Below are 14,530 nucleotides of genomic sequence, written 5' to 3'. Positions count from 1 at the left end.
TGATAATTAGGAGATTGTTACCTACAGATGGTAAAAGTTGTTTTAGTTTTCCTTGGTGAATCTACGCCAATGAAGACTTAATCAAAATTAGCGCAGCTCTCTATGTTAGGGCTTACGGATTCATTCAGCCCTTGCCAACATAGAAAAAAAAAACAGCTTGGGGAGTCATAAAGGTAGGGGAGTCATAAAGGTAGTGATGAATATGGTAAAATCAATTTATTGATGTTTAATGTAAATCTGGAGAATGTTTGATGTAGTTGTTTTCATTACTACAACCTGTTTTGATAACGATTGTTTTGAACTCATTGACATCAGTCTATTAAAATTATCAAAGGCACAGACACTTGTAACATTTCTGTTATTTTCATTTCAAAGAATGGTTTGCTACTAAAGAGTAAGTTTCGTTTTGGTTTGCAAATTTCTCGTTTCGATCTAGTGTAGCTTCAGTTTCTTAGCTGCTGCAATGCAAAGTATTTTGGCAGCAAGAATCTTCCACACTATGATAAATTGTTTAACTGCCACCTAAACCCTTGTATCATTAATTCTTGATTGATTTTCTTATACTTGGTTTCCTTCCATTTGCATTTACCATATTTGGCAAATGAGGAATGCCGTTCCTTTTATTCTTGCTTTGCGGCACACACACACACACACACACACACACACACACACACATATGTAAATGTTACAAATGTTGAGTAAAATCAGCATAAAAATGTTGTTTATGCTAAAGCTAGAGTAACCAATTTGTCTTGTTTTTAGGTTTTCCATTAACTCTTTTGCATTCAGATTAATCTGAATGCAGTGCTTGTCTATTCACATTGCTTTGAATTAATTGTGCATTATCTCACAGATTTTAATGTTGTAATTGTTATTTTTAGAATGACATTGTAAGGTATGCACAAGTGGCTGGATCTGATTTGTCTAAAAGCCAAAGGGTTAAGGAAAAAAGAACGAAACTTTGCTTGTTCACAGTTATGTATTTTTGGAAGAGTTGTTATACTGTAAGAATGCATTATGTGCATGTTATTTCAGCAATAAGCATAAGGATAAATCTAGTGTGCAATTGGGGGCATGCAAGGACACTGTTCTCAGTCATTCTCTATTTATTACAGAAAGGGCATAAAAGCGGAGTCTAAGAGTGGCTCTCTGTAGGAGTACCTCTGTGTTGATGACCTGGCTCTTAATCTGTAGTGGTTTGTGTGTGTGTGCTGTGCCCATACATTTGGGCCTCACACTCAAAATGTCTTTGCCATGACTACATCTGCTGTTGCCTCCTCTTTTACTCACTCACCCCACCACTCTGTCTGTCTGTCTCTCCACTTGCCCAACTAAGGAAGGGCAGTACCTGATAAACCATACCAATGCTCTTTCTGCAATGTCCTTATATCACTCCCTCTACCTTGACTCATTTGCCTTTGCATTTGTCTCACTCTTACCATCATCCATTTCTGCTGCTATCAATCACTCTTCCTTCTCACATTGTTTCCTCATTAACTTACACATTTCACCTCCCCACATCCTGTCCTCATTCCCTTCTGTTCACCTTCACTTTCACTGAACGAACACCTCATGCAGTGGAATGTTAGGCACTAGTGCCAGCACTATTATAAAATGCAACCCCAATGTATTCTATTGAGTGGTTGGTGAATTAGCAGGGTCAGTAAAGGTTTTTGAGAAAACTAAGTGTAGGTGCCATGTTAAAATACTCAGTACTCTTTCCAGTTTGTGATAGGAAGGGCATTTAGCCATAAAAATCAAGGTAAGATTAAAACATTTGAATGAGATGTGGTTTTCTATCTGGGAGAGCATTCACCTCAAATGAGAACTGACTCAGACAGTGGCAGCCCATCAAATCTATGCCAATAAGGAAAGCAAATATAAAAGTGTGTGTGTGTGTTAGTCTTTTTGAACTAAAGTTGTAAAGTATTTGTATTATATAGAAGTCAATATCTTCATCATTTTACACTTATTTATTGTTGTGTGCTTGTTTAGGTTGGATGTGCCCTGTTCAGCAGAGTGTCTTAGCACTTATTGCAAATCTTTGAAGTTCAGCCTCATGGTATCAACTTTCACCACTTCTTTCCTCAACTCTCCTAGTTTTCTGTTCTGACTGGTTCTTTCCACTTAGATTGAATGGACTTCTTTCTCTGATCCTCCATATGCATCACTTGCCCGTAAGCTTTTGCACATTACATTTGACTTCCCATACACTGGGTTCTTCTCTCAGCTTATTTGTGCCACACTAACATTACACACCCAATGGAACATTACTACCTCTTTTTTCTCCTTCCAGTATTTGCATATTTTCTACTTTCAATGCCCATATTTTGTTGGCAAGCAACATTCCCCTTCATACACAATCATCATACAATCTGCTTTTCATTTGAGAGCTAAGACCAAAGTGGTTGTTAGTAAGAAAGAAGATAAAACTTTCTTTCCATCAGGTAAATGACCCTGCTCCATATGTAGGAAAGGAGTTGGAAGAAATTCCATTTGCTGCACCCAGTGTAAACTATCGACACATAAGAGGTGCAGTGGAATCACAGGTAGATTAACAGATAGTCTTTGTATGTGGCAGATGTGCAGGAACAATAAGCACTAAGAGCACACGGGACTTAGATTCTCTCAAATGCTTAGGCGGCTCTCAGAATGAAAGGTAGACTGTATGATGCTTGTGTGTGAACGGCTATACTCCATGGTAGTATGACATGGGCTCTGAATGCTGAAGACATGCATAGACTGGAGAGAAATGAAGGTAGCATGCTCTGTTGGATGTGCAACATCAGTGCATATGCATGACAAAGTGTAAATGTATTGAGAGAAAAGTTGGGCATAAGAGGAATCAAATGTAGCATGCAAGAGAGAAGACTACGTTGGTTTGGACATGTGATGTGTATGAATAAAGAAGTGCCTGTCACTGAAAGTGGATGGTACCGATGGAGGGAGATCTAGGAAGACATGGGATGAAGTGGTAAGGGCTGATCTCGGGATGTTGGGCCTCATGGAGGAAATGACCATGGACCGAATAAAAAGAAAACTCTCACGCTCTATCACAACAAACCAAATTATGTCTCTGCATCCCTTCTTTTCCCTACATTTCTGCTTCATGTACTATGGTTACCTCCTCCCCAATCTTGTCTTCTTGACCCAGTGCTCTCTGCTTGCCCCTGACCTGTGTATTCTACCCACATGCTTTGTCCTACTCTGTTATTGCCATCTGCTAGCCCCCGACCTGGGTGTTCCACCCACACGTAACAAAACTTTTCCCTCACCCTACCCCAACAAACCAATTTATATCTCTTTCTTGCATTTCTGTTTTCATTCCTGATCTTTCTCTCTCTGGCCAGGTAACCTTGTACTTCCTCTTCAGCAAGACACCTATATCTGTCTCACTATAACCTTTTCATCACCTCCTCCAATGCTTCCTTCCCCCTTAAAGTTTCTGTCTTGCATGTACTTGGTGACTCTGTCAGTGCAGATGCCACTTAAAAGCACCCAGCCCACACTATAAAGTGGTTGGTGTTCAAAAGGGCATCTAGCTGTAAAAACCTTGCCAGAACTGACCTCATAGCCTGTGCTTGTGCCACATAAAAAGCATTAGGTCCACTCTGAGGAGTGGTTGGTGTTAGGAAGGGCATCCAGCTGTTAAAGTCCTGCCAAAACGGTCACAGAAGTCTGATGCAGGCTTCGGCCTGGCTGGCACTTGTGGTAGCCATCTCACCCATGCTAACATAGAACACGGATGTTAAATGATGATAATGAATCCCTTTGTTACCAGCAAAAGTAATAGCTTCCTAAAATTTTCCTACCTATTCTTTCTCTGGCTTCTATGCTTACAGAGGACTCTCCTGATAATTTGTCATTTAGGCAAAAATTGTCGATTACTTGTAGGGAACTCTTCAAGCATTTGAAAGAATGTTATAGTTGATCTTAGTGCTGAGTGTTTCTGCTACATACAAAGTCCTTAGTGGACCCATGTCATGAAAACTGATGATTGCTTTATTAATTATATAAAATGGCATTTTAGTGTAAAATGACAGGTGACATTATGGTTAAATTTCTTCAGTAAAGACTACACATGACTGAAACCAATAATTTAAACATGATGGTGCATGCCACTTGCTGAGATATGTCACAGTGGTATATAAGCACATAGACATTTGTGCTATCAAAAAATGACAGCATTTTAAACATTTTCATTGATCTATTGAACAGTTTAACGATAGGAAAATTTAAAATTAAAAATGCTTCTATTTACAAAATTATCACTTACCTACAAATGAGAGATTTATGCAATTATTATTCCAGAAATCCTTTTATCGCAATATTAATAGTAAACTGCAAATTCTATAAGAATTTCCATTTTTTAATTTCTTTTTTTAAAAATTTTAATATCATTATCAGTATGTTAATATTGCTCTAATTTCTCATGTTTCTTTAAGCACACATAAAGCTAACCTCTGACCCACTCTCTGATAAATTATGTCAGCTTTTCTTCCTCTTTCGTTTTGTTACTTATTTATTTACTGTTTGTCATTTGATACATTCCTACTTCTACATTGTTTCCTCACTGTGACCTGAAAATACACAGTACACATATGTTCAGTATCCACCACTCTGCAGATAGATGATAAAATTTGAAATTTTGTTTGTTCATTTAAATTGCTACCTTTTAAATCTAAATATATTCAGTTAAAATACAAAGGGTCTCTAAAAGAATTAGAAAATTGTTAAACCTTACTTTTCAATCTCAGAGTGGTAGATGTTAGCTGCTTTGTAAGTAGTAGTCATATAGGTGCATCCACCATTTGCTGGTGATTCCCTACCTCCAACCTCTTTTAGTTGCCTTTTGCAACACAGAGGAAACTTTGGGTCTATTCTTTGACCTGTTGGACCCCTCCCCCCAACAGCACTAGAGTAATGTGAAATGAAGTGTTTTGCTCAAGAGCACAGAGGTTTTATTATTGTTTAATGTTATTTTTAAAATGTTCTATTTGTATATTCTGCGAACTAATAATTTACCCGATACATTATTACCTCTGCCTTGGCGGAGGTATTGTTTTCAGTCATGTTTGTTTGTCCATGGACAAGATATCTCCAGAACCACTGGATGGATTCGGATGAAACTTTCAAGGATGTTTGGCCTTGTAACTGGCACGAACTGATTAGATTTTGGGATTGATCCAGTACCAGACAAGGATTCTGGATTATATTTCCGTTTTTCTTTTTTACTTAATTTTTGAGAGTGGTAGGGTTCGTTATTAGTATTCTCGTTTGTGAGAGAAGAGTCTATTTCAGATATTCTTATTTTAAAAATCATCTCTGGCTAATCATTGAGAGGACATTGGTGGAGGTTTGCACTCTCTTGTTTATATTTGTTTTAGATGGCAACTTCATGTTTTCATCATTGACTGATTTGAAGGAGATTTGGCGACTATTTCTAGCAGTTTGAGTAGCAACATAAAGACACATTTGTGAATATGTGAGTGTGTATGTTAGTAATATTTGTGCCTGTCAATGAAAGTTAAAGAATTTCTTTTCACAATATTGTCCACAATAATGTAACATTTCACTGAAATTTTTTGACTGAAAAAACTTCCTTTATACATCAAGTGGTAAATAAGTTTCAGTGAATTGTCAATATTCACAGGAAGAAATATTTTCAGGACTTTTTAATTTTGCTATTGTTTTCACATCAAATATTTAAATGGAAATGTATTTATCTTCTGAACAGAAAGATTGAGTTGTATTTACTGAAGATTTTTAGTAAATCTGCCATCGTTTTCATTACCTTTCTTCAGGTTTCTCCCTACCCACTTCTTTACAGTCTTTAGTAGAAAGTGGGTTATACATCTTTAGATTGTATACCTGACTTTCTACTATAAAATTAAAGAAATAGACGGAACGCTGAACTCCAGACTAAACAACTTAAACAACATTTATTTACTTGGTAAAACATACAAATCTTTAGTTATACATCTTTAGAGGTGAGAATAACGAGCTGTCGAGTATAAGACCGAAAGATGTTGGGACAGCTTTTCAACACACGTCCATGCTCAATCACTGGCCAGCGAGAAAGAGAATGAATTGAGCGGGAAACGCTTGCTTGTTTTATTCTACGCATGCGCAGGCGTGACTACAGAGCTCCCTCGCCAGAGCGGAAACGCACGATAAATAAAATCTGTTAGAACGCCTGAGGCAGGATGGCCACTGAAAAACCACCCACAAGATGTGGTACAAACACACACAAAGAAAATTCAAAGAAATGAAATGTACACTTGTGAAATACATGCATGCAACGTATTAATGAAATGACAATGACAAAACAACTGTGATGACAACTGTCCAGGAAACTGGAATCACGCGATGTAAAAGTCTGAGAGTTTGTTTTCCCTGAAAGGAAAGAAAATGTATGAGTGCACAAGTGTGTGTGTGAGAAAAAACACAGAACAAGTGAAAGTGTCTGTAGTATAGACTGCGAAAAATCCCAAAACACCGAGATAGAGTACATTGATGAAAACGTCGGCGCAGGAACTGCTATAGCTGTGTTCTGTCTGTGTGGTGGTAATGATTCAGTTGAAACTTGGCGACGTCGGGGGGAAAGCTTGTAATTGACAGTAGTAATTGTTGTTGTCACGGTGGTAATCTTGGTTGGCGCACGACGCTGGTGGCGAAAATCTGTTTGGTGATGAGTGTTTGAAAAGGTACGCTTTTACAGAACGATCGACAGACAACTTTTTCTGTACGACCATTAGCAAAAACCTCGAAGAAAAATTTTCTTAACCAAAGATGAAAGAACGGCCGTGCGAAATGAATAACAAGAGTTATTGTGTGGCATAGAAGATGTATGTGTAATGTGAAAGTGTGAAATGCAACATATAAAAACATAATAAAAAACAGGCTGTCTATATGTGTGTGAGATATCACAGCAGTTAAAAAGTCAGTACACAAGAGTTTTATACCAAGTTTTTTTTGAGTACACAATTGGAAAGTCGCAGGCTGCAATTCCTGTCTGTTTTTCATGAATGGAAAAAATCCACTCTAACAGAGACGAGAATAAAAACCGCGCTTGTTGAGTCGTGTTGACTATGTTTGGAGATGTTGGTAATGAGTCAGTCTCCATGGCTGTATTTGTTCTTTAGTCGAGGTTCACTAGTTATAAGTTGGTAATCCGTAGTTCATGCTGCGTTTTTTCTTCGTTGGGGGTCACCACTTTAGTAGAAAGTGGGTTATACATCTTTAGATTGTATACCTGACTTTCTACTATAAAATTGAAGAAATAAACGGAACGCTGAACTCCAGACTAAACAACTTAAACAACATTTATTTACTTGGTAAAACATACAAATCTTTAGTTATACATCTTTAGAGGTGAGAATAACGAGCTGTCGAGTATAAGACCGAAAGATGTAGAGACAGCTTTAAACACACGTCCTTGCTCAATCGCTGGCCAGCGAGAAAGAGAATGAATTGAGCGGGAAACGCTTGCTTGTTTTATTCTACGCATGCGCATGCGTTACTACACAGTCAATTGATGTATTTGAAAATGAAATATTCATGTCCCTTTTCCGGTAGTGTGTGAAGAAAAATAAACTTTCTTTTTTTCTTGTGTTGCATTTGTAAATTCAGTGAATAAATTGAGGAAGAATTTAGTTATTTTAACATCCACTTTTCTATGCTTACATGGATTGAATGGAATTTCTTGAGGCAGATTTTCTGTGGCCAGATGGCCTTCTTGTTGCCAACTTTCATTGGTTTGCAAGGAATGTAATATATTTTCATGTAATGGACACTGGTTACATGATACCACTTTTGGTTTTAGTCTACCAAGTTCATTTACAAGGCTTTGGATGGTCTGGGGCTATTGTAGAAGACATTTGTCCATGGTGCCATGCAGTGGGTCTGAACCCAAAACTGTGTGGTTGGGAAGCAAACTTCTTACCACTGCTTTTATTTCATTATCAACATATCTCTATTTATAAGGAAAATTGGCAAATTATGATGTTGTAATAGAAGTATATCAGAATGTTCAAACAAAATATAGTACAAATGATAAGATTATGTGAAAAATATTCAGATGGATTGTAGTGCAGGGGATAAAATATCAAATGTGTTACCTTTGCATTGAAATGATGTCATAATAGAACGTGTTTTAAATTCTACAAAATGTCTTGTTTCATGAATCCTTGACAATCATGTTGACAGATGGACAGAGAAACATGGCTCTTACTAAACATGGATTGTTAAACAGTGTATGTGTGTGCATTGCATTGTTTTTTTATGTCTGCTTTTTCCAAACCATCATAGTTTAGACAAGCAGAAGTCTATAATTGGATCCCTTTGCTGATAGCAATATTTATTTTTAAGTACTTAACTGGTCATTTGCATATTGAACTGCCAAGCTGCAGTAGTGTTAATGACACAAAAATGAGAGGAAACACAAAGCAGCTCCTGTACCGTTTCATCTACAACAGATTGATCAGTTTGAGGTTCTAAGCAGAAGGTATTTGGCAAAGGTACCATGAGGTGGGATGGAACCTGAAATACGGGTGCAAAACAAACTTCTTAAAGCTGTTTATTAGCACAATATTGTCAGAGACAATAAAGTAACCGTGTGTATATGGTTTAGCTATGAAAGTAGCCTTTCAGAGGACACTGTTTTAAGACTTCTTCATTTGTTGTAAGTTTATCAGGTTGAACCCATTCCTCTCTTGGTAGCACTTTGCTGTAAACTAACAAAATACTGGTATAACCTACTGTACCAATTCATAGCTCGGTGTTATGGGCCATTCACTTAATTGCTATGGACACTAGTGTAATTTACAGGATTTGGTTATTTTGGGATGTTAAGTTACAACCCATTCACACTGGCTTGTAGGCTGTCATTAAATAGTGCATTATCAAATTCTTATATATATATATATATATATATATATATATATATATATATATATATATATATATATATATATATATATATATATATACATACATACATATATATAGGATGCACGATAAAAGACTCCATAGTCTTATAAAATGCATTTAACCCTTTAACATTTAGATTATTCTGTCAAAAGTAATGCTTGTTTATTTACATTGTTTTGAGTTGATCCTGCATTATCTCATAACTTTGAAATTTTAGTAATGGAATTCTTTATCATACAATGACATTGTATGGTAGTTGTGAAAGGCCAGACCTGGCTGCTCTGAAGGCAAAACAAAGCAGGATAGTTTGGCCAGATAAGACGAGTTTAAATGCTGAAGGGTTAATTTTTATGCTATAAAATATTGACTGGCAATTTAAAAAAAAAAAAAAAAAAAAATTTTTTTCTTTTTTTTACAATAAATCATTTTTAGATAATTATAAAAATATCTGGCACTATGTATTTCACTGCTAAATATTTGCAAGTATGGTGTTATGCAAAATATATTCAAGTAAGACATTACATAGTTAATACATTTAGTTCTTCTGCTGACCTGTATATTTTGATGGTCTGAGTTTTTTTTGCAGACCATCTTAATGGTTTTCTAAAAGGAAATACATTCCTTTTAAGTATGAAAGATTTATTAAAAAGAGTGAATTCTCGGTTAAATTTTTGGCAAGATAATTAGAAACTGAATCCAAAGTAAATTAATTGTTGCTTCTCCTTTGAACAGTGTGTATATGCTTTATGAAGCCATATAAGATTTTTATTTGATTAAATGGTAGCAAATAATAATTACTATCCTTAATTAATCTTGCTCCTGACTGATTTTCTTGCAAAGCTTAATGAAAAGAAAATTGCTATCAGTTGGCTGCTGTAGTTAGCAGTGTTCTATGGTTTGGCATTTTGATGGTCAGTCATCATCAATACAATAGATCAAACATTGTTTAGCTTTGGACAATTTTCTCAACAATATAACTTCATATTCTATAACCATTTTACAGGAGATTCCTGTAGTTTCTTTAAAAAGAATTTTCAAATAATTTCTTATCTATCCTCTTAATTTGGTCACTTAATCTCTTTTCTATAATTCCTTGGTTTTCCTTTTATTTCCAGCTAATTTTATTGCACTTTTTAAACATAGAGAAGAATATAAACTGATTTCTGCAGTTCATCAATTGTGTTTAAATCTCAGAAAATTGGAAAGTGTTGTTAATCCTTAATTGCCACATGCGTGATTCATTTGTTGGTCTAATAGCTAAGAACATATCACATCTGTATTTCAGGACATTAAGATTCACTTCAGAAGGCATTTAACCAGTCAATTAATAGACTGAATCACTTTGTAGAAACCGTTCTGATACATTGAGAACCTTGCAGTAGGTTTGTTTTGTTTGGTTCATTAGTTAGTTACATTTTAAGTTCATTATCAAATCATTTGTAGTGATTGAAGTCAAATTGCAATGCTAGTTAAATTTTATACCTGATATTCTCACACTGAACAACTTAGCCAATGTCTAAAGATTATGTGACATGTAATTACAACTGTGGTTGCAAAAAGGGGAAAAAACAAAAAACAAAAAAAAAACCCCACTCATACACTCCAATATCGGCATCCATTTTGTAAATCAAGGGAGATAAGCTTTTTATGATTGTAAAGCAATTTTCACTATTTTATATTGAAATGTGTGTGTGTGTGTAGCTAGCTAGCTAGCTTCGTAAATATTGGATTTTATCTTTAACTAAAATAGTTTCTCTCCCCCTCCCACCGTTTCCATAATGTTAGTATATATGTATGTGTTGCAAAGTCATTGAAAGTCCAGTGATTAGATTGGCTTTGACTTAATTTCTTTTACTTATTCTGACAGTAGTTGTTTTCTTTATCATTAAAACTGTTTTACAATTTCAGTCAAACCATTGCCATTTTGAAACTTATTTTTCAAGAATGAAATATAATTTAGAGTGTGGCCTAGTTTACTAGCAAGTGAGGCAACCTGAAAGTAAAATAAAGGGAGAATGGAAAACTGAAATGGTGTTGATGAATTGTTTTTGAATATGCAGTTAAAAGAATCCGGCAAACCTATGACAACTCTCAGTGTATGTAGGCGTGGGTTTGTAGCTGAAATTTGCCTCTCAACCACATGCTTTCATGCTTAGTTCAACTGTGCGATACCTTGGGCCAACCAGAAACCTTGTGAATAGTTTTGGTACATAGAGGCTGAATGAATGTTGTGTGTGTTTATGTAAATGCACACATTTATAGGTGTATATCTGCAGTTCCTGGTCTTGATTGTCACCCTATGTTCTTAATTTCATTTCCCTATGGGGTCTCTGCTCATCACTTATGGCTAAATAATAGTAATAAAAAGACAGATCTTGCTGGCGGAATATGAAATTTATTGTACAGCTGAAGGAATGCCCATTGTATGTCTAAATATTACTCAATGCTGTAGTTCTTTATCTTTCAAGTACTCTAAGATGTCAGTGAATAAGTTAAAACAGCTGGAGAATTAGTCATGAATTTTAGATGATTTAGAATAAGAGTTGTCAAACACATAGTGAGTGGAACCAGATCTGGCCTGCAACAGTGTTTGGTTTCTAACGTTCAGTTATGAAAATTGTAATGTGGTAGATGTGTAATAAAAAGCCAGTCACTAGAATTAGCTCGCTAGTAACAATCTCTACATGAATCAAATTGTAAACAAATGATCCAATAAAAGAGCTCTATAGCAATTGCTCAATATGTCATAATTTACAACCAAATATCCTTCAGATTTTACTTGAAAATGGATGAATATACTAAAATAGTCTTGGATATATTAAACCACAAAAGATGGTCATGACTTCAATGTTGTTTGTCAAATGGTGTTCAGTGTAAATTCAATTGCGCAGAAACTTCTCATGTGGTAAAATAACAGATCTGGAGGTTGCACCGGATCCTTTGGTTGACTAGCTGAGCCATAGATTTGCTTGGTCACTTCTGACCCTGACCTACATAGAAAAAACAGCAATGTATGCAAAAAGAACATCTGAGTCTTGACATATAGTAATAATAAAATCTCAATGATGAATACAAAAGGATGTATTTATGCAAATTGCAAGTGTGGCATCGGTTTTGTTGTCAAGGTTGTGATGAAGTAGGTGCTTAGCTGTGAATATCATCAGTGTGTTATACACTTAATTATAGGAGAGTATGGGGCTTATGTTTTCTCATGAAGATTGCAATAAGGTGTATGTTCAGTTGCAGAGGTTCCAATTTGATTGCAAATTCCCCATGTAAATCACTGGCAATCAACAAGAAGATCCATGATAGCAAAATCTAAGAAGCCACAGTGGTAACCTGGGTGGAGTGGTGGTAAAACTCTATACTCCTCCTTATCCATCTGACTTTGCTCCACCTGATTAACACCTGTTCTAAAGTGTGCAGAATCAACTTGGACTAGTTCTTTAAAAAACAAAACAAACAAACAAAAACAAACAATGAGTGCAAACTACCCTCCCTACATTCTTTTCCACCAAACCTGAAGATGTTTTACACAAATGATATTAAAGAAGCTTATACAACATTGAAAGGTCATTGGATAATGACAGCATTTATGCTAATGGATGAATTCTAATAAAATATGACATTAGAGGCCATGTCATGTTAGCCACTATTTAGACATTACTTATGAGATGACCTGATATATACAACATCAGCTGAGCTTTTCTCTCTTCATCATCTTTGCTGTTAGGGGTTGTGTATTATCATGATGGAACACCACTCCTTTACGATTACTTCAAAACCATGTTAAAACATTGTAAATGTTGACAGTAAATGTCTGCTGTAATTGTAATTGTTTCATTAATAGGTAGCAGCTATAATCCCACAAAGCATTACCAACACTTTGGTTGGAGGTTTGTTTTGGGTTGTGGTTTAACCAGTTCACCTTCACTAAGCCATTGTCTGCATCACTTAACATTCTTGTAAAAAATTCACTTTTTCTTACTAGTCACTAGTATGTTTAAAAATGGTGATATACCTTCCCTTGAGTGTAGAGAAGTGCAGATGTTTACTGATGGCTGCACAGTGGTTTTCTGTCAAATTATGGGGATCCCATTTCTCAAGTTTTGGTACCTTTCCAAGCTTCAGTTGGGTTTTTGGGTTAACTCTTCAACCATAGCAGTTTTGTTTCAGTTAAGTTCTGACTTAAAGTGTAACTGAAAAAATACCTTTGAAACCTTCAACTGTTTTTTTTTTCTTTCTCTTTTCTTGTTTAAACAATCCATTCTGTAAACACCTTGAATATTTTGGATTGCTTCTTCTGTGTTGTTGCCTTTTCTAAACTCTTAAAGTGTTGTATACCTTCAATGCTCTATGAATACATCCATCTTTAATTTAAGATGGCTGAAGCAGTAACTGAATTGACAACAGGAATTAACTACTTGAGAACTGCACAAAGTCAAGGTAATATGTACTGCTTGCTACACATCATGGGAATTAAACCTTGCACCCAGTTAGTGGAGACAGCCTTTTATCCCTTGCCACTCACAAGCTTTGACCATATCCCCCATAAGGTGGTGATATCTCTAAATAAGGATATCCAGCCATAAGACCATTCCCAAAACTGGAGATGTGAGTTCCATATGTAGTGCAGACAGCTCTGTTAGGAGGGTAGAATCTCTAAGAAAGCGGAGAGCCTTTCTAAGGCTGATGGTGTGATTAAAAGAAAAGAAAGCATCAAGTGCAGGTTGTAAAGTGGGTGGTCATATAGGATGGACTCCACTAACCACAGCATGGGTTACTCATCTAAAGAGTGCAGTAATTCTGAACAGGAACCGCTACAGAGGATTGGGGACTTAGTCTCTCTACATGAAATAGCTTGTTCTATAAAGAAAGGCATGCACAAAAGCAAAGTTGGCCAGCTGCCTCTGTTACTGAGTGCTAAGTGAATCAGACTGAAGAACGACAAGATGCTGTGAGAAATGCCCTACCCATGCCAGCACAGAACAAATGCTGGTTGGTGGTTTTGATGATGATGATGATGATGATGATGGTGGTGGTAACAGGTGCATTGTCATCATTGTAATTGTACTGCACTATTACTTGACATAGATCTGCTTAATACTCCAGATTCTAGATGAAGTCTCTACATGATTGCTCAATCTGCTAGAAATAACAGCCAAATTCCCTTAAACCACATTCTACCAGGTTGGTAAAGATGGATTGGATAATATAGTTTTTTAGATACACAGAAAAAGAATGGGATGGTCACAGGTGGAATGTCATCAAATCATCGAAGTCAGGAGTGTTTTGGGACTATACAATTGCAGCTTCAGAAATGGAGTCAATCATTGGCTTTATTAGATTCTTCTTAATCAGTTAAGACCAACTTGTCACCTGTTGTAAGAAATACATAAAATGCTAAACCTATTAAATTTCCATTTATAAAAACATGTTTCAATGTTATCCCATTTAATTCGAGTCAGCATTTAAACTGGCCATATCCGACCAAAATATTCTGTTTTATGTTCAAACTGGCTAAGTCTGATCTCTCACACTCGCCCTACAATTCTAAAAATAATCATGTCATTGAAATTTCAAAGCTACACAATAATAA

General features: G+C 35.9%; 1 protein-coding gene across 4 annotated transcripts in view; it reads left to right on the top strand.

Annotated features, from left to right (window-relative positions):
• Positions 1-14,530, top strand: part of LOC106878394 (casein kinase II subunit alpha) — a 68,184-nt gene that overhangs the window by 22,078 nt on the left and 31,576 nt on the right. The gene's annotated exons all lie outside the window — the stretch shown is intronic.

This window comes from Octopus bimaculoides, chromosome 16, assembly GCF_046866305.1.
Source record: "Octopus bimaculoides isolate indiv1 chromosome 16, ASM4686630v1, whole genome shotgun sequence".
Classification (NCBI taxonomy): domain Eukaryota; kingdom Metazoa; phylum Mollusca; class Cephalopoda; order Octopoda; family Octopodidae; genus Octopus; species Octopus bimaculoides.
Note: the sequence above shows the minus strand (reverse complement) of the source record. Positions and strands in the feature narration are given on the sequence as shown.